Source organism: Oryx dammah, unplaced genomic scaffold, assembly GCF_014754425.2.
Source record: "Oryx dammah isolate SB20612 unplaced genomic scaffold, SCBI_Odam_1.1 HiC_scaffold_27, whole genome shotgun sequence".
NCBI classification, from domain to species: Eukaryota; Metazoa; Chordata; class Mammalia; order Artiodactyla; family Bovidae; genus Oryx; species Oryx dammah.
In genome coordinates this window covers 74,652,988-74,679,860 of record NW_024070211.1, presented here as the reverse complement: position 1 = coordinate 74,679,860, position 26,873 = coordinate 74,652,988, and positions in this window count along the sequence as shown.

Below are 26,873 nucleotides of genomic sequence, written 5' to 3'. Positions count from 1 at the left end.
ATCTGTTCCAGTTATACATTCAGGGACTGGGAAATGATCACTGAGTGTGTCCACAGATGTAGGGAAGTCACCGTGAGCTGGACAGGGACCAGGACCCCATTTATCACCTACCTCTCATACTCCGCAGGTAACAGTGGCAACTCTGACTCTGTGTTCAACAGTCCTCAAAAATGTTTGGATATTTCCCTTTCCCAGTGTAAAGCTACCAGAGTAAGTGGCCCTGGGCCCCTCTGAGGCAGGACTGGGACAGATCATTCCTGAATACATGGAGAGGGGACCTGAACTCTCCCTCCCCTAGATGTGCGTGTGCCTGGTTTAAAAATGGACTCACATTCGAAACTGGGCAAGGGATCCTGAATTTTTATTGGAACAATGACTCTCAGCCTCCTGATCATCCACCCACGATTTCTTTAAAGCAGTACACTTATGAGCTGCCCATCTATTTTGCCCCTAAGAAAACCGAGCATGGTTAACTATCTTTAGAGCAATCTGTAGGTGAGGCCCCCTTAGATGCCATTCAATCTTGATGCTCATTGTAGTTGTCCTCACCTGGCTGCTAACAGTCACACAGTGCCAATGGGCTCTAATCCTTTGACCCTTGTACCATCTGTGAAACAGTTCTGTAACAGCATCTCCTCTGTCAGGCCTAGAATACAGAACACAAGCGCCACTGAGCTTCTAAGTAACACTGGTGCCCTCTCTACAACACATTCCTTATTGCTTCGGTCAATGGTGTGTCCTCTTGGCTCCTCCAAAGAATATCAGCGTCTTGCGGCGTTTTTACACTTGGGCAGTATATCTCCTATCATGTGACCACTACTCAGCCTTTTCTTCTTCCACCATCTGGAATTTCTGGAATTTCTGCTTCAGTTAGTGTAAATCACCACTTTCCTCATGCGTCTAAGAGCCATCCTAGAAGCATGTTTGTACCATGTCCTAGGTATCTTTACCCAGGTATTAAATTCTGTATCTCAGAAGAGTGCTCTCATATCAATAAACTCTCATTTATCAAATGTATGTTCTGCCCCCTCCCCAGCACTGGACCCTCAGAATCCAATTCTCTCCTGTGTTCCGCTGGTTACAAGTTGACTAGGTCCTGCAGCTCCCTCCTTGGGTAGGCATCTCATGTCCTCAGCTGGGTTACGTTGTGACTGAGCCCTAGACATTGTCTTAATGGACAGAAAAAAAGAGGAAGAAAGAGATGCATGTTGTCTTACAGGGGAGGTCTCTGCATCCTCTTCAGGCAAGTGGGAAGCATCAGTGCTTGCAAGGAGACATGCCACCTGTGCAGATTCAGAGGGTCTGAATTCCAGAGCCAAGAGATTTGGATGCAGGAACCCAGATGCCCCCCAGCCCCTATCCTATTCTTTCCCAACCAAGGCCTTAACCTTGTAACCTTGGGAAGTTTAACTTTCTGTTTGTTTGTTGTCACTCAGTAGCAAAGTCGTGTCTGACTCTTTGCAGCCCCATGGACTGCAGCACACCAGCCTTCCCTGTCCTGCACTGTCTCCTGGAGTTTGCTCAAACTCCTGTCCATCAAGTCAGTGATGTCATCCAACCATCTTATCCTCTGTCATCCCCTTCTCCTCTTGCCCTCAATCTTTCCTAGCATCAGGATCTTATCCAAGGAGTCAGCTCTTCACATCAAGTGGCCAAAGTACTGGAGCTTCAGCTTCAGGGTCAGTCCTTCCAGTGAATATTCAGGGTTGATTTCCTTTAGGATGGACTGGTTTGTCCTCCTTGCTAACCAAGAGACTCTCATTTAGAGCTCAGCTGCCCTTACAATTAAATCCTGGGCCTGAACCTCAGCTTTCTCTCCTGCTGAAGATGATGCAGGCCTTTCATATGCTACCAAGGAGGCCCTCTGGATTCACATTTATATTTTTAACTACCAGTTAATCACTCTCAGACTTAAGTTCTTTTTCCCAAATGGAGTTACTTATAGCCACCAAACTTCACTGTCCTTAAAGTCACCATTTCCCACATATTGCTCTAAAGCCTAATACACTGCACAAGCTATCACACGGTCTGTCTCCACCCACGTATCATTGCAGTTAACCATGGTAAGAGTTGCCACACTGAGCCAGGGCCTGTCTATGCTCCCCCTACCACCTGTGATGAGGTCCTCATTGCCATCAGGCAGCATGTGCTCTAGACTCAAACTCCCATCCCAGTGACTGCTTCCTCCTACCTCTTCTGGCATCAGCTATCACAGGTTGGATTCTCCAGGAAACAGATTTGAGAGAGATGTTAACATGCAGGACATTTATTAGGACTTACTCTTAGAATCGACACTAATGAAAAATAGAGAAAGAAAGCAGGATGAAGGAGGGAGAATTTGAGCTGTAATCCTGTCCTATGCCAACCCCATGGAGAGTTCTGAGGCTGGGACAACCTTTCAAAGTTGTCTCAAGCTGAAAGTGAGGTGTTGGGGCCTATCTCCTCACTGATCTGTCAGCTCCTGGAAGGAGACAAGACCCTGGATTGGGCCTTTTACTTTGGCAGAAGCATCCTCAAAGACGGCACCCTCTTTGAGGTAGATGAGAGCACCCTCCCAGTCATACTCCCAGGAAGTGGGAGGAGTGGAGGATGGGGAACAAGTCTGTCTTTCCTGGAGGGGGACCTGGGTGGTAGACATTATAGAGCCCACAACAAAGGAAATGGTGAAAACTGGAAACATGATGAAATTGTGGTCACTGATAGATAATAACACTGACAGATAGACTGATAGACACTGATAGTTACTGATAGATACTAGTCACTGATAGGTAATGTTGATTATTCATGGGGAAGATTTTGAAATGAGAGATGTGATAAAAGTAATTTCTTCATGGATGGACCTTGAGGACATTATGCTAAGTGAAATAAGTCAGAGAGAGAGACAGAGACAAATACTATATGATTTCTCTTATAGGTGGAATCTAAAATATATATATATATATATTTTTTTTAATTCTAAGCCAAGCTCATAGATAGAGAGGACAGATTGATTGTTGCCAGAGGTAGAGGGTGGAAAAGGCGGTGGGGGAGGGTGGCGGGGGGGATAATTTAAATAAAGTAAAAGTAAAACAAATAAAATTGTTGTTTTATAAAAATAAAATAAATATCTAAAAATAAGCAGTAATTTCTTCATGACCATTTCTATGATTTCAAATGACTTGCTACAGAACATATCTCACTGATACAGTCCCTATTTTAGACAGCCTGACCCTGCGTGGTCATGTGAAGGATAAGGCATCCAGATATTTTTAAGACTGAACCATAGCATAAAGAGTTCAAAAATGAAAAAAAAAAAAAAAGCTGATTTGTTGCCAGCATTTAATGGCTTTCCTCACTCATTGGAAAACAAAACCCATTATGCATTATTTTATATATTTAAAAACACACCTAAATATAGCAATAACACATAAATAGTTCTCAGAGCCAAATGAAACCCAAGAATAGACTAAGGATCTGTTCGCTGTTATCTCCTGATTTGCAACCTCCAACGGTCTCACATTTGAGTGTGGTAAGCTCATGCACTGAGCATCTGACAAACATCAGATGCAGTCTTCAGAGAGAGCCTGCATCATAATTACTGGGTCTGTGTATGACTGAAATGTCCAGAGGCAAATACATGTGCCTTTCCCCAAACTTTCATAATTGTAAGACTCGGGTTTTCCTGTTTAATAAACTAGGAAACAAAATTAAAATATAAGAAAAGATGAAAAAAGCAGAGTAAGTAAAGAAAGTGACTTGGTGCAGCTCAGATTAATGATTCAAGAGGTTGATACAAACAAACTGTAGATGTCTTAAGGGGAGATTGCCAGCAACATCATCCGTCTCAACCCAATGAGACAATTATCATTTGATTTTTAGCACATTGTTTTATTTTTTTATTTTATAATGAAGACAATTTGTAGCCTATTTATTGTAATTTACCTATATTGGCAGATAGGGGTCTGACAGTTGCATAAATGCAAGCACGTGCATGTGCGTGCACCCACAAACACACACGCAGCCTTCAACTGCAGCAGATATGCGTCTACCTCTATTTAATACAGAGGCTACGCCATAGGACATGCACTTTCAATTGAAAAGACACAGATCCTAGTGTCAAAATCAAGTCTGAAACCACAGCACTAAGTTATCTGAACCCCTGGGGGGGTGCTGTAAGTTTATCTAATTATTCTGTTCATTTTTATTATATTATCCTGTTTTATTATCTTCATAACTCCTCGTTATCATTTTATGTATCTATTTGTTTGTAGCATGTTGTCTTGACTAAAATTTAAGTTCACTGAGTACAAGGACCTTGTCTTTTCACCCCTTGCACCCTTATTACCTAGAATGATGCCAGGCACATTATACAGACTTACTAAATATTTGCTGAGTAAGTGAATGAATGAAGCTCTCACTTATTTATCCATTCATTCATCCATCCATCTATTTATCCATCATGTACCTATGCATCCATCATAAGAGAAAGCCATGCATACTAGTGAGTTTGCTTTGTTATCCATTTGAAAGTTTAAGTAAGGTTTATAGATATATATATATACACAGATGTTTATATTTTGGAAAACAGTATTCTGGAGAAAAAGTCCTAAGGTTAAAATCCACAGACCCAACAAACTGGTGATTGAAAGTCATCTTCCACCATCATGTCCTTGGTTATTCCAGATGGTAATGACAGGGTGACAGCCAGCAAAGAAAAGGACCTGGAGCAGGCACTGCTGAGAACTTGTTTCATCCATCTTATTATGCTTTGTACTGACTCCATATTTCAGTAACCTCCTCCCAAATACCTTATGAAACCAAGCTAAATCGCCCCTTTGTACAAGACAGTATATATCTGATGCCCAATAATAACCTCTTTGTTCTTCCCTCTCCCTGCCCAGTACAATTCCATTTATTATCTAACCTTACTTAGGCATTTTCAGCAATCTTTTCATGTTCCTCCACACACATTTTCTAAAAAGCCAGCTGTGCAATTTAGACCATCCCTGGAGATTATTGACCAGTTGGGTTTGCATTTATGAGCACATAACTGAAGCTGACATGGCCTTTACCAGAATTAATAGCTCTTGGAGCAATTTGCTTTCACAGCATTTTACAAACAGCTTCATAATACATCTAAGGGCAAGGCAGGTTTTAATTAGTGTCACTAATAGCTAAGTATTCAGAGGTGAAATAATTAAGCAGCTAGACCAACAGGAGCCAGAGGTGAAAGGTGAACTTGGAATCTGTGCAGGTTCAAGGTGATAGAAGTTTCCACCTGTCATTGGAGTGGTACTGGGGAGCTGTTCTCTACTGAAATGAGTCTTCTGTCAGTGCTGACCAGGAATTACAGCTGACAGACTCAGTTTGTATGTGTGCAATATCATTTTGAAATATCCGGTGCTTCCTTCTACCCACTCTCTCTCTCTCTTTAGTTTCTCCTCTTGTTTAATTTTGGTTACTCTATTTTACAAGCAAAGCAGCTGTCTGCATGGGGACAAGGTGCACCATTCAGATTCATAGTTTACAGTTCACTAAATGTAAGCCTGCCTAATCCTTTCATATCATTGGATTACTCTCCCCAAGCAAATTTTCCCAGCTTTCATCATGAGAAATGGGCTCCCTGCCAAGAAAGCACTCATCCCAGCTCAGGTCCACCTGGCTTTTCCCGATTGTCAACTCCTCCATCTTGGGCCATTAAAAGGGCTTTCAGATTGAATATTTGCACAACCATTTCTGAAAGCCAAACACAAAATCTTTGTCACAGAGTCACTAACTTCTATGCAGAATTGTGGTCCAAATTATTATCAGGGAAAGAAAGAAAACCTTTGATCACTGGCTCAGTTTTCTCTTAATAACATCTAATTAGATACAAATACATTTATTTAAAATTTAAATAATAACCAAGTTCAGATCAGAAGATTTAGAGAAGAAAATGTGACTTCTTAGTATTAGGTGGCTGCACTTGGAAGATAGGTTAAGGTTAAGAAAGTCATCCTAAAATTCCTAAGTGCTCCATAAATGCTCCATCAATTAAACTTTCAGTGGATTTTTAGAAAATATTCATGGTTATTTGCTACCTAATTCCCTCTACAGGTCCGAAGAAGAGACCTTCTTGGATTTCAAAGGGAAAGGATTCTTTGTGCAAAACAGAACAAGGGGTTTGATTCACACACACTCCTCTGTCAATCACATCTGAAATTCTGAGCATGTGTAAACTCTCTCAGGGAGACAGCACAATAGCACCTTGCCATTCAATCGCTGATTCTGATCCCTCCTAGGCTAAACTTTAACAACTGTAAGCAAGCAACTGGGGTGAGGGGGAGAGTTGATAGAGCCCCTTTCCAACTCAGGTATTCAGCTAGATTTTAGGACCTAAAAGCCACCTTTCATTTCACAGGCAAAAAACACTCAGATGTCTACCTTGAACACAATCTGGTTAAACTGTTATGAAAAAAGTTCCTCTGTACCTGTACATTCTCTACTTTTTACACAAAACTTTCAGGAGTCTGAGTGTATTTAGCATTCAAGACACTGAATGTACACTCAAGAGCAATACGCTTGGGTGGGCTTCCATTACACTATTTTATTGATTTCCTTGAGCCCAAGCACTCAAAATGGAAAGACAGAAAAATGCATTTTCAGTGTCTCAGGGTCTCCCTTCCACATTCTCTGTCCTTTTCATTGCTTTCCAGAGCTGCCACAGCCTAAGGAGGTTGGGGAGCAGTAAAAGGAGGTGGGCAGGGGGACAGTTTATCCAAACATGGTAATAAAGCTAGGCAGAGCACTAGCCTTTCACAATTTCCTTCTTCCAACCTTCCAGATGACAGGGCAGGAAGGTCTAAGGTCTTGCAACCCACTCTCCAAAGATGGCACCTCTGATTTTCTGGGTTTGCCTTTTGTTTTCATTTTTGGCTGCATTGGGTCTTCTTTGAAGCATCCAGGCTCTTCTTGGTTGTGGTGCACAGGCTTTGTCTAGTTGCAACACTTGGGCTTAGTTGCCCCATGGCCTGTGGTATCCCCAACCAGGGATCGAAGTCATGTCCTCTGCATTGGAAGGCAGATTCTTAACCTCTGGACCACCAGGGAAGTCTCAGCACCTCTGGTTTAAATAAAACAGCCCATATGTGTGGTAAAGAATACCCCTGCCAAGGAAGAAGACATGGATGGGTTCGATCCCTGGGTAGGGAAGATCCCTAGGAGAAGGGAATGGCGACCCACTGCAGTATTTTTGCCTGGGAAATCCCATGGGCAGAGGAGCCTGGCGGGCTACAGTCCATGGGCTTGCCAAGAACTGGACACGACTGAGCCACTAAACAACAATGAACACAGAACTTGAAAGAGAAGAACTAGAAGATACCTTGCTAAATGGTTGGTTGACAGTACATTTAATTTTCAAGTAAGTTCCTTTCAAGGTAAGAGACCATGTTTTCTATGAAGAGCAGAAGGTGACATCTCACAAATGGTCAACGCTGTTAAGAAACTCTACGGGAACTCAGCTCCCATTCATAGAAGTCTGCGTGCTGTGATACACACTCACACTCCCAAGTTTCACTTTGCATTTCTGGTTCATCAAACTATCAGATTCAAGGCTGAAAGTCAAAGTGAAACCCTCACGAAGAAAACCACACTGATTTTTACCTGCTTTAATCTCAATGTTTTAAGAAACTAACATGAAATCAGTCCAGTTCACGCCACACTTACTTTTTGGAGCATATAAAATATCTCCAGTGAAGTGTCAGAATATTTGACTTGTCTCAAAAATGTTCACCAATGAGAGGGGTTTTGATTAAATCCAAAACTTTCACAATGATTTCTAAAAGTTTTTAAAGACCCCTGCTGAGTGTCTCAATTAAGTCAAGTATTTAAAATTGAAAGAGGAAAAACAAGGCACTTCTAAATTTCAACCAGTGAAAAGTGCTTTGTGAAAACCTAAATCCCCCAAAATAAATGACAAAAGTAACTGTGTAACTTTCTCCATCAATATGCATACAATAACACTGCCAAACCAAAGAGAGAGAAAGAAAGGGTTTAAAAGTGTGAGAGCAGAAGGGAAGGAAAGAGGAAGAAAGTTGGAGGGGAAAAAAAAAAAAACCAAAGATGAATTTCTTTTTCACCCATTTCTGGAAAAGGTAGAGTTTTCACCTATGATTACTAGAAGAGGTCTGGTCTGAAATGCTTGAGTCAGACCAAGAGTCGAATTGGTCTGTCCAGTTTACCTGGGGCCATCTTCATCATACGTGGATAGCATCTCGGGCACTTTTCTGCCTGTGTCTCTGAAAGCATATCACAGGGGCCAGCCCAGTTTCTGTAAGGCCTCAGGGAAGCCAAGAGTCAAATGGAAGAAACAGAAAGGAAGCCGAGAGTCTAACTGCTGGGAATGTGCAAACAGCAGAGCCAGAGTGGCTGAGTCAAGGACCAGTCGAGTTCACAGAGCCGGAGTTGGTCAGATGGGAACAGGTCGGCAGCACGGAGAAGGGAGGAGCTGGAGGCAGTTCCTAGAGGACTGACTAGTGGGAACATTTGGAGGCTTAATTATCTTCTTAAGGAAAAAAAAAAAGAGAGAGAACCCTAGGTCTCTGTCTTTACTGAGTCTTTACTGTCTTTACCGATAAAATTCAAAGGGTCCCAAGTGGGAATTCCTCAGAGGTTATGATGAGAAGTGGCTCAGCATTAAAGAATCTGCCTGCAGTGCAGGAGCCTCAGAAGACTGGGGTTCAGTCCATGGGTCGGGAAGACCCGCTGAAAGAGGGTATGGCTACCCACTCTAGTATTCTTGCCTGGAGAATCCCATGAACAGAGGAGCCTGGCGAGCTATAGTCCATGGGACCACAAAGAGTCGGACATGACTGAAGCAACTCAGCATGCAGGCACAAGGATGAGAAGAGACAGAACTCACTCGCCCTACTGCACTGCACGCCCAGTTACTCTGTGCATCCCGGATGGTGGTGACATCCTTATGGGCAGTGGCTCCAATCTCTGGGTTCTTAGAGCCTAATCCAGTGCCTACTGTTTGCTAGACATTCAGTGGAAGTGCTCAACTCAGTGACTACGTGGACAAATTCGTTATGAGAAACTACTTGATACTTTCAATCTTAACTGTCTTAGGATGCTTTAAGATATTTGTCCCCAAGGTCAATTAAATGTCATCAATCTCGAAACCCTGTAACTGCTACACTCACGCTCAGTTTGCCTTCTCTAGAATGACAGAGGCTGCTCCTTTTCTGGAAACCCACAAGGAAGTACCTTACAGGCAGCCCATCTTCCCGCCTTTTTGCCTGTAAACAAAGTCTCTCTTTGCCTCAAAAATATAGTATGTGTGTTTCCAAGCTGCAAATAAACCGTTGAAAATTAAACCACAGAGCAGCACTTTAATGAGAACATGATTACCTAACACCCCAGTGTGGTTTCAGATGGCCTTGTGCCAACCTTCCAAAACGCTACCAGAAGTTCAAAGTAAAGAGAGAGAAAAAAAAAAAACGTGATTAGCATCCCCTTAGTGAAGGTAGGTCTCTTGGATGGCTTCCAGAAAGATTTCTCTAGAAGGACATATGTTATTGGTGTCTGCAGTTAACAAAACTTTTTCTTCCTGTTTTGAAAAGTTTGAGAGAGAGAGAAGGGGGGCCAGCACTTGAATTAGTACATGATGTCCTGAACTAGGTGTTTTTAGCACCAAAGCTCTGCTGGCAGTGTCAGTACCCAATGCCGTCTATCTCATCAACTCACCTTCTGTGCACACACTTGCTATTTCTGTAGCCTAGGTTACAAGACCGCAGATGTTGATGCTTCACTGGCCCCACATAACAAAACCCATGCAAACACTGTTCCTCCCTGGTTGGCAGCTCGTGCTGAGCATGTCCAGCACTAGGCACAGAGGAGAGGAGGGAGGCGCTGACCCCATGTTGGGGTCATTTCTCAAGGGCATCCTTTCCTGGGTGCTTCAGTGCTAAGGAAGTGCTTCCTTAGCACTGAAGCACCCAGGGTTGTGGTTTCATTTCCACATTGGGTTTCCTGAACTGTCTTTTGCAGTTGTCTTCGCACTGATTCAACGACAACAAGATTGCCCCGAGAGGCCACAGGCAAAATCAGATCACCAAGCTGAAAGACACCAGAGTGAAATCTCTTCATTCCACAGATGAAGAAATCCAGGCCCATAGGAAATTTAGAGATGCAACCAAACTCACACAGCTACTCAGCATCCTGATTTCCAAGCTGCAGGTGTTGCGCTAGACACACCACCTCTGATGCCTTTCCATTACATAGTAACTTAAACAACCACCTGCACACAACTTGGTGGGCACAGAGTAGGCATAATACACGCTATTTTCCACCCTTGCCAAGCATTCAGCATTGTGCTAAACCCCAAAAAGGACAAGTGAAAACACACCATAGACTTCTTTTTTCAAAATTGTGATATAGTTCCCTTGGGCCTTCCCTGGTAGCTCAGCTGGTAAAGAATCCACCTGCAATGAAAGAGACCCCGGTTTGATTCCTGGTTCAGGAATAGCTGTTGGAGAAGGGATAGACTACCCACTCCAGTATTCTTGAGCTTCCCTGGTGGCTCAGCTGGTAAAGAATCTGCCTGCAATGCAGGAGACCTGGTTTTGATCCCTCCATTGGGAAGATCCCCTGGAGAAGGGAAAGGCTACCCACTCCAGTATTCTGGCCTGAAGAATTCCATGAACTGTATAGTCCATGGGGTCACAAAAGAGTCGGACAGGACTCAACAACTTTCACTCTCACTGTAGTTGCTTTACAATGTTGTGTTAGTTTCTGCTGTGCAACAATGCGAATGTGTTATATGTATACATATATCCCCTCCCTCTTGGACTTCCTTCTCATCATCCCCCCATCCCACTGCTCTAGGTCATCACAGAGCACTGTACAGCAGGCATTGTATACATGTCAATCCCAATCTTCTCATTCATCCCACCCCACTCCCCGCCCCAAGTCCACACATTTCAATGCATTTCTATTCCTCTCCTACAAATAGGTTCATCTGTCCCATCTTTCATATCATAGACTCTTGCCCTCAAGAAGTCATAAAATCTTGAAGGTAACAACATATACACATTACACATAGAAACAATACAGATGAATGCAAAGTAGGGTGGGAGTTGCTCAATAGCATTTCATACAATGAAAAGCGAAATGCTCTCTTCTTTACTCTCCTCACCTTGTTGACGTCCTGGTTTTGTATTCATTTGTATATATTATTTTATTAACATTCTTTTCCATTATGGTTTATCACAGGATATTGAATATAGTTTCCTGTGCTATATATTAGGACTTATTATTCACCCATTCTAAATGTGATTTTGTCTTCATTTTTAGATTGCCTCTTTCAGGAAGCCTTTGTGGGTTTGGTTCAGGTTGGATTCTAAGTTCCTGTGCACTTGTCTAGGTCCCTGTGAGCACTTTGAGAACAAATTCCTGGTCAGCCTTGGGTATTCCCATGTCGAGTGCCTGGAACATAGATGGTGCTCAGTAAATGTCTGGGGAAGAAAGAAACTGAATGTCAATTGAAAACCTTTTAGTCATCAAATGGGATTGGAAATAGGCTCTAAAAATAGGAGGGATGTGAATCAATGCAGAAGGGGGTCCAGAAATGGATGGATAACACCTTCCCCATAGAAAAATCACCCCAATCTATGCTGGTGAGAAGTCAGTGAGGACACACTCAGGGATGGAGTAGTCATCCTGGATGAAAGGACCAGGAAGGTGCTGTTGGGTAAGTCAGATAAGGCCAGACTCTGGGTGGTCAGGGAGGCTAAATGCATGATGGTAACTGACCAGAAGGAAGATGTGTTGCTCTTTAAAAAGAAGAGAATTAGGGAAAACTCAAACTGGGAGAAAGCTGTGTACAGCAAACTACTTAGCTCAGTTTTAGAATCTGATTTTGAGAAGCATTTTTCCTACACTTGCAAAGAAAGCTTTTGGGCTTCCCTTTGGTAGCTGGTGTTTTCCTCCCTTCTCAATTTTGAAGCATTGAACACCTGAAAAGACAGGCTGAGTTTCACCTTAGGAAAATGCAAAATAGTCAGCTGCAGTGAGAAAAAACAATGAATTGCAATCTCAATCACAGATTTCTTTGAAACACTGTGCTAAAGGGAATTCTGAAATTCTGAAAGGACCACTGACTCACTCAGCTAGTGAGCCAGGGTGAACATTTAATGTGGTAACAGAAACTGAGGAAACCACTTCTCTGCGGGGAGCTGATGGTTCTGAGTCCTCTTATCTGGATGCCTTTAACAAACTGAGTATCATCTTTCACTTGGGGGCACCTGGTAGGCATTTACGAAAAGAAAGGAGTTCCGAGAAGAAGAACTATAATTATCAACAGCAGAGAGGGCTCGGTTTCTGCTCTCTTTGTGGCTCATCCACAGAATGATCAAAATCAAAGAGCAAAATAGTTCGTCTGGGAAAAGTGGGTGTGAAGGAGGAACAAAGAGTCCTAAAACAGTGGGATTAGGGATATTAAATATGCCCCTCCCCGACATCCAAGGCTGAAGCATTACCTTGTGGGCAGCCATATACTACGTAAAACCCCGCAGATATTCTATGTCAACTCACGCCATTCTAGCAAGACATTAACGTGGAGGAAATGCCAAGACAATGAGAGGCTGGAGGAGAGAGAAAGCGTATTGCTATGGACGCCTGGCTGTTAGGCAGTCCTGGACTGTTGCTGGTGATATCAACTCCAACCTAGAGCAGACTAAGTAGAAACATCTGACTCATCTCTAAGGAAGAGCCTTGAACAGGTTCATAATTGTTCTGCCTCTCCCTATGGTAAGGTCACCTGGAGGTTCTCGGTTGAGAGACCTAAACAGTCCTGTGGTCTGAGATGTCATTGCACGGAAGGCAACCATGACCCCACATGGATGCAGATAGTTAACATGATTAGCCCTCACTAGGGAAGCCATCCCACTCTTGAGGTCCATCTGCAAGCAGATTTGAATTTCTAAGTGGCATTTCAACCCAAGTTCCATGTTCCTTGGGATCCATGTGACCAACCTCCCAGGTGGTACTAGTGGTAAAGACCCCGCCTACCAAGGCAGGAGACATAAGAGACACAGGTTCAGCCCATGGGCCAGGAAGATCCCCTGGAGGAAGACATGGCAACCCACTCCAGTATTCTTGCCTGGAGAATCCCATGGACAGGGGAGCCTGGCAGGCTACAGCCCATGGGGTTGCAAAGAGTTGGACATGACTGGAGAAACTTAGCACACACACACTTCTAATGAGAGAGTCACCCCTTGAGGACCAGGTAGGAGACGCTGGGATGAGCTGCTGCCTTAGAAGCAGCATGTTGTCATCCACACACTGGAGCAGTCATAAGAAATGGTGGTTGCCATCTTCCTGCTCCCCATCAGCCTCTGGAGGCACACAGCGAGGTGCCCCCTGCTACGGGGTGCAAGAGAGAACATGCAAACATCTGCTTCCCTGGTCCTACACTCCACATAAAGAATGATGTGAGCTTCTGATGCCCTTCTCCTCCTTCTCCCACATCCTCAACATGGGTTTCTATTGGCTGCTAGAGAATGGTATCCTCAGCCCAGGTCCAGCACAGGGCAGGTGTGTCACAGGTTGATGTTGATGGCTGGACTCATGACCAAGAGGTAAGCACCACTTTGCATTATCATCATTTTGATGAGGAAACCAAGGTCCCAAAACATCAGGTAATTTGCCCCAAATCTCTTGATTAGTAAATTCACATCATTTAACTCCAGAGCCCAGGAACTAAAACTGATTCATCTCCTTTGCTCAAGGTAGTCTGGATGGATGGAGGAATTGGGTGTGTCAGAACCTTCTTAAAGAACACTTCCCCTCCCCTGATTTCAGCAGCATCAGTCTCCTAATATTGGGCAAGTGCCTGCTTTATGCTTGCCAGTCTCAGTGGTGGGCTCAAGGTCACAACTGTTTATACCGCCTCAAGAGCTCGTCACACCCAGTGTTCCCCAGTTTCATTTGTACATTGAGGTTCCAACTGTCAGTCCCCAGCCGGCACATTGGTTTCACTTCCCTGGGCCCTAATTCATCCGTTTTTTGAAATAGGGATCTATCTACCAGGGTGGGTGTGAGAAGAAAGAAGAGGGGCATGAAAATATAACCGCAGAAGCCTCACCATGACGCTGTTCATGCATTAGTGAGCACTTCACAAACAAAAAACCTTATATTAGGGTATTTGTGTCCTTTCTTAGTAGTCTTCTGTCTTGACTCTGGCCGACATCAGGATCACCTAGAGCATTTTTTAAAAATACAAACACCAAAGGCCTCATCTCAGTCTTACTAAATCAGAAACACCAAAGTTGAGGCCCAGGGATCTGAATTTTACATACCAGTGATTCTAATTAACTTACCTAGTGATTCTAATCAACTTACCTAGTAGTCGAATTAGTACCTAGTGGTAGTAGTTGCCGGTATGTAGGGGCCTGGGCAGAACTCAGTGTACACCTTTCCAGGAGTTTCCATAAGGGATTCCCACCCAGGATGGGGGATAGATTTCCAGGACCTGGAAGCTGCTTCCCAAATAATAGCCTTCTTACTTGACTGGTTCTTAGTTGGTAGCTCCCTGCTGCAAGCCAAGTGGTACTGACATACGGAGAAATATTCCTTTCATCCCATTCCACTCTGCTTATCTCCCAAGCTCTCTCCCTGGCAGTTCAAGAGCCTACCTGGAGGTAGGCTCCAGGTACAGACAAAAACTCTGCTCCCTCCAGGCTGCCTTTTCTCTGCCAAACCAGAAAATCACTTTTAACAACCACAAAGTTTCATGAGCCACCAGATGAAAGCTGATCATGCCCTTAGTGTCTGTTGATGGAGAACATGCTTAAACACACACATACACACACAAACCCCAAAACAAGTTATGGATTCAAGAAAACTTTCAAATAAATTTTGTATTTCATACATTGTAGGCCTGTCCATCTGTCACTTGCATCCTAACAGTAAACGTTCACCAAAGAATCTAGTCATGGAATAACAGTGTTTGAAAGGAGCCACCAGTGTATAACTAAAAAGCCAGAAAAGTGACCTGAGGTCAAGAAAAAAAAAGAGAGAATGGATCTGAAGATAAACTTTGCCCATAGTGAAATATACGTAGGGCCAGCCTTGAGCCTCACTCAGGAACCAAAGTTGGACACTCAAAGGCAGACCAGGGCACGTCCACGGTGGTCCAGTGGTTACGACTCCGTGTTCCCAATGCAGGAGTTGCTGTTCAGTCTCTAGCCGGGGAACGAGATCCCACATGCCGCAACTAAGAGTTTGCATGCCGCAACTAAATATCCCATGTGCCATAACTGAGACCTGGCACAGCCAAATAGATAGATAAAAAATTAAATAAACAAGCAAAGGAAGACCAGAACACTCAGCAAAATAACTCTTATAATATTGTAGGAGTAAAGGTCTGGATGCAAGAGTGCCTGTTTTCCTTAAAAACGACTGTGGCACAATTTACACTTAACGGCACAAGTTTAGAACAAGTTATTTTCAGTGGTCTGCTAGAGATTGTTTGCAGTTAAAGGGCCCTGAAATTATTTTAAGTTCAGGCATTTGGGTAGGACTTCCCAAAAGTGTGCCCTGCCGGGAGGTGAACGATGTGGCACTGTAGTCTCTCTGCAAACAGGATTCCATCTCTTCTGCAAAGCTTTTCTGGGGCACACTGGTTTGAAATGACTCCTTCCTCTGTACTTTGGGCCTCAAACCTGGTGATTCTGATTCTGCAGGTCTAAGGAAGGGCAGATGTCATCAACTCCTTGTTTTCTGTAAATTCATCTGTGACCATAAAAGTTATAGACTATTAAACTCTTACTACATTAGAGATGTTGATTGAAGTTATTTAAGTTTCCTAGGACAGCCTCTTCTTTCCTTCTGCCTTTTCTTCCATAACTCTTAGCACAGTTCAGTTCAGTTCAGTTCAGTCGCTCAGTCATGTCCAACTCTTTGCAACCCCATGAATCGCAGCACGCCAGGCCTCCTTGTCCATCATCAACTCCCGGAGCTCACTCAGACTCATGTCCATCGAGTCAGTGATGCCATCCAGCCATCTCATCCTCTGTCGCCCCTTCTCCTCCTGCCCCCAATCCCTCCCAGCATCAGAGTCTTTTCCAATGAGTCAACTCTTCGCATGAGGGGGCCAAAGTACTGGAGTTTCAGCTTCAGCATCATTCCTTCCAAAGAAATCCCAGGGCTGATCTCCTTCAGAATGGACTGGTTGGATCTCCTTGCAGTCCAAGGGACTCTCAAGAGTCTTCTCCAACACCACAGTTTAAAAGCATCAACTCTTCAGCGCTCAGCCTTCTTCACAGTCCAACTCTCACATCCATGCATGACCACTGGAAAAACCATAGCCTTGACTAGATGGACCTTTGTTGGCAAAGTAATGTCTGCTTTTCAATATGTTATCTAGGTTGGTCATAACTTTTCTTCCAAGGAGTAAGCGTCTTTTAATTTCACGGCTGCAATCACCATCTGCAGTGATTTTGGAGCCCCAAAAAATAAAGTCTGACACTGTTTCCACTGTTTCCCCATCTATTTCCCATGAAGTGATGGGACCAGATGCTACCTACCCCTAACTGGTGTCCAATAACTACATATTGATTAGCTTTGACCTGGCAGTGTCCTACCCCAGAAACTGACCTCCAAATCAGACCCAGTCAGAAGCCTCAGAAATATAAGGACATACGAAGCATCTTGATTGAAATCTACTTTTTCTGGTCTTCCAGGTTTTGCCACCTCTGATACTTATCTTCTAACCATGTGCATGTTAAGAAAAAAAAAAAAGATGTACACGTAGATGGAGTCACCCAGTGACCTCAGTAACGGGATACCATCAGACACCCTGTTCCACACAAAAGCCCACAAGGCAGGTGCAACCAACCCTCAAACTTTGAAAACATAAAAGGATAAGCCTTCAGACTTTCTCTAAAGAGCATCACTCCCTCGCCCCACTAACATCCTCTCTCCTGACCTTTATTCATCACACCTTAGCTGGAATTCCAATCACCCTGAGCTCCTCTGTCTTCCTCAACCTCACATCGATGAGTCACCAGATGCCAGTTCCCCAAGATCTCTTTTATTCACTAGCCTCCTTCCAATTCCCACCACTGTCCACCTAGCCCAGACATCTACAACCTCCCACCTGAGCCATCCACCTCTGTTTCCTCCTTCCAACCCACTCTACACTCCATGTACAGATTAATTGTTTCAAAGCATGGTTCTGACAATATTTTCCACCAACTCAAATTCTATACAGTTTCCCTGTTGTTTTATAAAGTCCAGTCCTCTCAGCCTTGCCTATAAAACCATCTATGATCTAGCCTCAGTGTGCCTCTCCACAGAGAATACCAACCTACATTCCAGTCAGACTGGCTGATCCTTGTTCCTGGGTCCAACATTTTGTTTAAGCTTTCTCATTTCAACCTGAATGTCCTCCTTCCTGCCCAACTCCATCCAAGTTAAAATCCTACCCACTCTAGACACATCTCCTGGGTAAAAGACATCCTCCTCTCCTGGACTTTGTTTCTATGTCACTTACACTGTCCATTCTGCTCTGGCTTGTGTCACATTTATCTCTGTGTCTGTATTATCTCCCTTGCTGGACTTAAAGAGTCTTGAGACCAAGGATTATATGCTATTTGTGCTGTGTTTAGTCGCTCAGTTGTGTCCGACTCTTTGCAATCCCATGGACTATACCCACCAGCCTCCTCTGTTGGTGGAGATTCTTCAGGTAAGAATACTAGAGTGGGTTGCTATGCTCTCCTCCAGGGGATCTTCCCAACCCAGGGATCGAATCCACATCTCCTGCATTGCAGGTGGATTCTTTACCATCTGAGCCACCAGGGAAGCCCTAGATAAATATGCTATTTATCTAGTTTCTCTCCTATGGCCTAGAAGGGCTGTGCGCATCACAGGCACTCACAGCAGTTTGTGACAAGAAGGAAAGAAGGAAGAAAATGGAGGAGGAAAGAAGAAAGAAGGGAAGGAAACAGGCACTGAAGAGGCCTCAGCAATAGAAGAAAGGAGCTCAGAAGGGGCCAGAGAGAGCAGGAAGAGAATCCACTAAGCGGGGCCGGGCCCCCCGGGCGGCCCGCGGGGGGGCGGGGAAATCATAAAAATGAGAATATACTGTATAGCACAGGGACTCTACTTAATGCACTGTGGTGCCCCGAATGGGAAGGAAGTCCCAAAGGGAGGAGATGTGTGTGTGTGTATGTATATATATATATATGGATGGATGATGCATTTTGCTGTATAGTAGAAACTATCATAACATTGTATAGCAGCTATACTCCCCAAAAAATTAATTTAAGAAAAATAAAGAAATGGAAAAATTAAAAATGCTATGGAACAGACTCTGGCAGTGTGAGAGCATGTGTTCCAGATCTGAAAGGGGAGAAGAACCGAAGAAACGTGCTTGCACCATGAGAGGACTTACAGCAATCTTGATTTGATCCCAGGGGCAGACTCTATCATCCTGTTCGCTCCCCTACCCCTCACAGCAAGGCTGGGGTCTCCAGGTGGAAACTTGGTTCCTGTGATTTATGAAACCTGAATGGGGAGAAACTGGCCTTCCTCATACATTCCATCTAGAGTTAATTTAAAATATCTTATCTCTATAATAATTAACTTCTAATTAGTATCATTTGCAGTTTACAAAGTATCATCATTCATGACCCAGTATGGTCCTGTATCAGTGGTGTAAGCTAAGTGGATAACATAATAGCTACACCCTGAGAGTCGTCTGGCACTTTAGAGTCCACAAAGCATTTTGTCTGTCAGGGACATTCCGTGTGGTCTCCACTCACCTTTCCATTAGTTCCTTAAACCTCGGTCACACCCAGGGAGACCCATCCCCTCCAGTTTCCAGGACACAGCCTGCTATTTGATACTTCATCATCTTTGCAAATATGAGACAAATAGGTGGGATGAGTGGACAAATGGGTAGAATTCCTTTTAGCTCTTCACAATCTCCACCTCCAGAAGCCAGGTCTTCTCAGGGAGGACTGGAGTAGCAGCACCCCAGGGACCCTCTGAAGTCCTCTCATGGTGGGGAAAGGGGGTGTTCGACACCAGACAGGCACACCTGGCATTCTTTGGTTGCCTCAGCTTCTGTGGAAACTCTGGAAGGGGACTCGGGATCCAGGGGATTATGGGACCCACAACACTGCCTTTGACTAGCGAAGAAACACAGACACGTGTGTATACACCTCTGCCCCAAGCAACAGATGGAAGGGAGAGCTCGTGCAGTAAAACCCACTTCCTCTGCTGCTGAGACAAAAGAGGAGAACTCTATACTCACTACAAAGTGGGATGGGGAGCAGGGGAGAGAAATTCTGATTGTATTGGTTTGTTTCTGTCCATTTCTGACTCTTATGGATGCCTCACACACCCCTATTTTCAGCTCTTTCTTCTGTAGAATCCATTCGAGACAGCTCATTCTGTTCATGGAAGGCACAGAGACGTGGGGCCAGAGACTGCAGATCACACGCGGTCTCCTGCAGGTCAGGAGAGCAGGGTATTCTAAATGATTTTCTCTGACTTAAGGTGGGGGTAAAGCAGGTATTTTTTAAAGCATACAAATGGAAAAAATATATTAACACTTAATCGTGTATTTTTTTAATATTTGGAAAACAACTTCTTGTTTCACAGGACAAACTTTAGAAAGTTAGCAAAGTTCAACAAAACCCTCTAGGCTGGTGGAAAATGGGCAGGAAAAATATCTTCTCTACAGTCAGAATTTCAAGGCCAGAGATTTCTCATGGGATGTACCTGGAAGGAGGGCCAATCAAATGTCAATGTTTAGCATAAAAGGGCAGAGACAGTCTTTACCTACCTGGGACCAGGCAGCCTGTCTAGTGACCCTCAGCACTTGAACTTTTAAGCAGAAGCTCAGATAGAAATTCATGGCAGTGCCCGAAGCAAGCCTGTCCCTTTCTAGAATTGATGCTGGGGCACAAAGCAGGCACAACAGAGAAGAAGGAATGGAGTTGCTTCTAAGACATCAAAAAATTCAGAAATGCTGGATAACACAGGTTTCTGGGGTGCTTGGCTATGATGATGTGTGTGTCAGTGTAGGCGTAAGAGAGAAGTTAGGGGAGGTCTTTGGTTGAAGGTGTGAAGGTGGCTCTTGTTTTAGCCTGGCCAATTGCCAAAGTATGACAAAAAAAACCCTCAGCACACCCCATATGGGTTGGCAAGAAAAGGAATCAGAAAAAAATCTTCCCATCCAAAAAGTAACCAGCTGCCAGAACCCTAACCCTGAAGTGAAAATTTACTTGGCAGAGAAGAAAAATCCTACCCAGTCCTGAGGAGCCTAATTGAAATCACTTTAGTGGGAAGCTTGAAGATGGGGCTGGAATGCCCTCTCATTTATCATCAAAGATAAAGTTCTCAGCAACCTGGATGTGCAAATGGAGAGCTATTTGTGGAAAGGACTCATCCAAGTTGTTCACAGTTGTTCAGAGTGTCACCAAAGAGGTCACTCTCCTCTGCCCCCAAACAACCAATAAACTATCTGCATGTGAGCTGATTTCCAAACCCCAAAGGGATCACGGGGCAGACTCGGGAGGTTTGGTGGCTGCTCCCTCTGAGGATCTACCCCTTCACAGCTATCAGAGACAAGAAAGGCTGCACTTGGCTACGGGGCCTAAGTAACCACAGCCCAGAGGATAATGCCCAAACTGGTTAACCACAGAGATCAATGAGTGGAAAAACATGAAAGAATATCTGAAACATACCACCCTGATATTTTTAAATAACTCTGAAAATGATTTCGTTCCCTCCATTTAAAAAGAAATTGCTCCACCACAGAGCTATCCTCAGTTGACAGAGATTCCAGGAAATGCCCTGAGATTTTTTATTGAAAGGGAGGGGTTTGAGGGGCAGCTAGATGAGAAAGCAAGGTTTTCTCCAGGCAGCCATCAGCACCTGCTAAAAAGAAACCCATTTAGACATGGATCTTCAGACAGTTTTTTAGTATTCATTTTCACCTGGCTTTCCCCTAATGTAATACTAAGCTAAGATGGGGTTAATCTCACCCTTGATGAATGAACGGCTTTCCCACATTTTCTTTTGTCGAGTACATCAGAAAGTCTCAGGAGGCCTTAAAAAGTCTAGCACTAAATCTTTTGAGTCACTTAATCCCCAAATCTTCAACGTTTGGAGATAATTTCCTTTATGAAAAGAAACCCTAACCTGGCCCAGTTCCGCTGTCAAACTTGCTAATGAAACAAAGAGGCCTCTCATTAGACTCATCCCTGCGGCTGCAGAAATAAGTGTCTCAGGAAGGGCAAGCAGGTTTTGCTTTAGCCCTACCATGGTTTTGGCTGCTGCACTCTTTGGCTTCCTTCTGTGGCATCTCATCCAGCTGACCTCTGGCTAAATTAGACCCAGTATATGGAAAATTGGGCAGGTGGGTGCCTAGGAAAAAGGCCTGTCCAGTGATCAGGCTCACCCATCAGTGAATGGGCTCCCTTTCTGAGTAATGGGCTGTCCATTCCCAGGAGTGTTCAAGATGAGACTACCCTATATGGTTATAGAAGGAGCCCCTTGGAAAGAAGACCAAATGGGTTCCCAACCCCAAATCTGAGTCTCTGTAACTCAGGAGGGGGCTTTCAAGGCACATACGAGAAACTTTATGACTTCTCTTTCCTTCCTCCATCACATGTCTCTCTTCTGCCCCATAATCAGAAGTAGGAATGTTTCACACTTTATTGAAGGCTCTATCTCCCTTTACCTCACTTCTGTGGGTAATGGTGGAGAAAGCCATTTGCCCAGTTAATCAAAGGCCTCCAATGACAAGAAAGACATTTCAATAGCTGAGAAATAAGTCTATACAGTAATAATAACAGCTAATGTTTATTAAGGACTTACTAGGTCCTTAAAAGCCCCACACTGTGAGAAAGACTTTACACGCATTTGCCAATTTAGCCCAGCCAACAATCCAAAAATGGAAATGCTCTTGTTATCTGCCTATTACAGCGAAGGAAACAGCTTACCGGGCTGTGATGTTCCTGCATGTGGAGCTGGGAAAGATGTGAAGTTAGCACTCAAGAATCTATATGAGCTGGTTTCAAAGTCCTATGCTCCGAACCACTAAGCTTCACTGTCCATCTAGCCATCCTTCCTTCTACTGTCAGTCCTCCTATTTAAAGAGCAAAGAAAGGAAGGCCCGTCTCCCAGAAGGAATCTGTCCCCAAAGCTTAAAGGAATAACAGCCCAGCATGCATGCCATCAAGATAGTCAAGAAGCCTGAGAGCCTGGGAGTGGGGAAGGGTTTAGGAGAAAAAAAAAACAGAGCCAAACAGAAGTTAATTCTCTTCAGGGTCCTAAATATTAACTTGAGTACACTGGGAGCTGCAAGGAAAAAACAACTCAGGAAATGCAAAGTAATTGATTTCAGTCTTGGAAAAATGGACAAATTGTGACACAGAGGCTACTGAGAAAGGATTCTGAGGCCAGTTCTGACTACTCGGCACTGTTTTTCTTGTGTGTATCCATTCCATTCCTCCAAGTGTCCAAATCCCCAATTTTTCCTTTGATTCCTAGTGCCAATACCTTAGGCCAGTGTAAACTGGAAGTTTATAAAGTTTTTGTTGGTTTGCTTGTTTTGAATCAACATTTTAAAGTGGAGAGATTTCACATTTGAAAAATTAGGACTTTCAGCTTCTCTTTAAAAAAAAAAAAAAGGAAGATAAGGCTCAAATTCTCTCACAGGGTAATCAAGGATGATGGCTATGGACAGGATATATACCTTCTCCAGTTCTTCACACGTCTGCATCTCTCCCTATTGCCTCATTCATTTACAATAACTGCAGGTGTTTAGAACTTTCCACTGGTGCCTTAGGCCTACAAGTAGCTCTGGATACGTGTAGCCAGGTTGATTATAGCTTTGGACTTAGGAAATTGTTCATGCGAGAACACTGCGTGCATTCCCTCTATACACACACACACACACACACACACACACACATTTCCTATCCTGTCCTTTTGCTAATATAAAACTCTTGGTAGAATGATCTCAGAGCACATCTGTATGGGTGATCAGACCACCACATTTCTGGAAGCACCCTGGCTCTGCCATGGATGCATAATTCTCTTTACAAAGCAGACTGTCCACAGGGCTCTGGGTGCCTCCTCTTGTTATATAGCTGCATGAGGTCACTGCCAATAAATTACTGGTTTAAGGAAAACAATGACAAGCCTTTTCCATGGGGAACAGAGTTTGCTCACTCAATTATTTCCTAAAGTCGTGCCCTCTTTCCCAACTAGACACTATAATTTTTGAGGTAACAGGACTGAGTCTCTTTATTGTTTGTTCTTCTGATCCAGAAAGCCACACTGCACCTGCCACATGAGCCCAGCAAACTTTGCGAGTAATGCATCCTCCTGGCAGTGAAACTAGTCAAGTAATGATCATTGCACTGTTAATTAAGTGGCTGCTTTGTTAAAATTACTTACCAGGGTGACTCTAAATTGGCTGTGTTTGTTTACCAGCCTAGCTTTTCTCTTTGTATTGTTCTTGACTGCTACAGATAACTGATGGAAATCACGAATAATCTCATTTTATCAAAATCAGACCTTTTAGAAATTCAAGATATGACTTGAATTTGGGATAAAAATATACCCAGAAAAACAGTAATAATTTTCCTAAATTGGTATATAGCTGAATGATGGGAGACTTAGGTTTATTTGCCAAAGTCATTTTTCACCTGTAGGTATTGGAGACATAAGGAGTTGGGGATGGAGAGGGGCTGTGTGCAGTGGCGGTGTGGTGGCAGACCACTTCTCCCACCTAATATCAACTTGGATACTGCTGACATTTGATAACACTGTCATTTTGAGATTTGTAACCCTCTGCCAGAATTACATGGCCCTTGATAAATAGCTTCCTTTTTAAAAAATTACTTGGGAAAATATTATCTTTGAGTATCTCCTACTACCACCAAGGAAGTTTGTATGTCTTTTTTTTTCCTCTGTCAGAAACAAAAGTGGCAATTTTTATTTTCAGAGACATGGCAGGAGCCAGCAAGGGGCCAGAGGGACCTGGTGTTTTCAGAAACCCTTTAAGGATGCTGCCTCCTGCCACCCACCATCAAGAGGAGGTCTGTCCCTCAGCTTTCTGTCCCCAGCTGGTTCTGAACCTTTTGGGGGACACAGCACAGCTTTCTGTCATGCACACACAGATACACACACGTGTACACACACACACAAACCAACCAGCTGCAGAGCAAGCAACAGGAGGCGGCAGAATGCTTGCCACTGTGTCACTGGATTTGTAAGCATCCCCTCCAAACCAGGGCCAAGACCAGTTACTCCCTGGGCTAAAGCCAGCCTGAGAACTTGGGGATCCTGCCAAGCCGACAGCCCCTAGGCCTAGCTCTGTTGCCAGAGCCACACAGGAAAGTCATTAATTCACTAAACAAAGCTTCAGAAAAAGATTAGGGAGCCCATCATTTGTTCATCAGTGGGCTAGCTGCACAGAAGATATCTGAGCATTCACTTTAAGGAACCTAGAATATTTGGGGCTGAGGAGAAAAGCTATACACTCATTTTAAAACGGAATCAGTTCAGTTCAGTCATTCAGTCGTGTCCAACTCTTTGGGACCCCATGAACCGCAGCATGCCAGGCCTCCCTGTCCATCACCAACTCCCAGAGTTCACTCAAACCTCCCTCCATCGAGTCGGTGATGCCATCCAACCATCTCATCCTCTGTTGTCCCCTTCTCCTCCTGCCCCCAATCCCTCCCAGCATCAGAGTTTTTTCCAATGAGTCAACTCTTCACGTGAGGTGGCCAAAGTACTGGAGTTTCAGCCTCAGCATCAGTCCTTCCAATGAACACCCAGGACTGATCTCCTTTAGGTTGGACTGGTTGGATCTCCTTGCAGTCCAAGGTACTCTCAAGAGTTCTCCAATACCACAGTTTAAAAGCATCAATTCTTCAGCGATCAGCTTTCTTCACAGTCCAACTCTCACATCCATACATGACTACTGGAAAAACCATAGCCTTGACTAGATGGACCTTTGTTGGAAAAGTAATGTCTCTGCTTTTTAATATGCTATCTGGGTTGGTCATAACTTTCCTTCCAAGGAATAAGCGTCTTTTAATTTCATGGCTGCAATCACCATCTGCAGTGATTTTGGAGCCCCCAAAATTAAAGTCTGACACTGTTTCCACTGTCTCCTCATCTATTTCCCATGAAGTGATGGGACCAGATGCCATGATCTTAGTTTTGTGAATGTTGAGCTTTAAGCCAACTTTTTCACTCTCCTCTTTCACATTCATCAAGAGGCTTTTTAGTTCCTCTTCACTTTCTGTCATAAGGGTGGTGTCATCTGCATATCTGAGGTTATTGAGATTTCTCCCAGAAATCTTGATTCCAGCTTGTGCTTCTTCCAGCCCAGCATTTCTCATGATGTATTCTGCATATAAGTTAAATAAGCAGGGTGACAATATACAGCCTTGATGTACTCCTTTTCCTATTTGGAACCAGTCTATTGTTCCATGTCCACTTCTAACTGTTGCTTCCTGACCTGCATATAGGTTTCTCAAGAGGCAGGTCAGGTGATCTGGTATTCCCATCTCTTTCAGAATTTTCCAGTTTATTGTGATTAAGATGGAATAACGTCACATAAATACACTCATTTTAAGACGGAATAATGTCACACAAGGGGCTCCCCTGGTGGTTCAGATGGTTAAGAATCTGCCTGCAATGTAGGAGACCCAGGTTCAATCCCTGTTTTGGGAAGATACCTGGAGAAAGGAATGGCAACCCATTCCAGTATTCTTTCCTGGAGAATTCTATGGACAGAAGAGCCTGGTGGGCTGCAGTCCATGGGGTCACAAAGAGTTACTAAGAGACGACTGAGCATCTAACAATTTCTAACGCTTTCACACAACGTCACAAAAAAAAAGATGCCACTCAAAGCTGTATGTAAGTAAATGCTGAATGACTTTCAGAGGAAGGAGTTCCAGAGGGTGAATCTCCGTGGTCAGAAAGGGCACATTGTGATGTTGAGGAGAGAGCCTGGGCTTTGCTGCTGCACAGACTGTGTGAAGATCCTAACTGTGTGATCACAGCCAATTTCCTCACCCTCTCTGGACTTAAGTTTGCTTACCAGTAGAGAAGACGTGGTACATGCCTTACAGCGTTGCTGAGGGGATTACATGAGGTTGGCTGCATATTCCAAGCCTTCAAAAAATGTTTGAGTTTTCTGTATTGCTCTGTTTTGAAGAACATTAAAGAGTTAAAATAAAAATCAGTTTAGGTAGGATTGGCCCAGAGGAAAATGGTGCAAGACCATTCTTTGAAGAGGAAACTCATAGAAAAAGTTATCATATTTAGCAAATACTTAAGGAAGTGGAAAGGTATAAGAAGGGATTGTCTCTTTTTTTTAAATCATATTGACTTTTTCCTGAATATGAAAATATTTCATGTCTATTACAAGAAATTTGGAAAGCATAGTAAAATGTAAGGAATAAATTTAAAAATCAAATACAATTTTGCACCCAATGAAAACTCCTACAAACATTTTTGTTTTCTTTCAATCTTCTCCTGGTTTTAAATTAACTGAGACCACATTGTATACACAGTTTGGAATCGTGCTTTTTGTACCTAATGTTTCATAAGTATTTGCCCTGTCCTTGAAAGTTCTTTGCAAACATCATCTGCAATGGCCATATGGAATTTCACATATGGATGTATCAACATTTTCTCAACTATTCCACCAACAGTGGACATTTAGGGCTGTTCAGATATTTCACTATTATAAATAAAGCCTCTGTGAATATATTTTTTGTTGTTTTTTGCAAAATCCTCTTTCCTTAGGATAAGCTTCTATAGGTAGAATTACTGTTCTAAGATTCCTACTAGATATAAAACATTTTCCACAA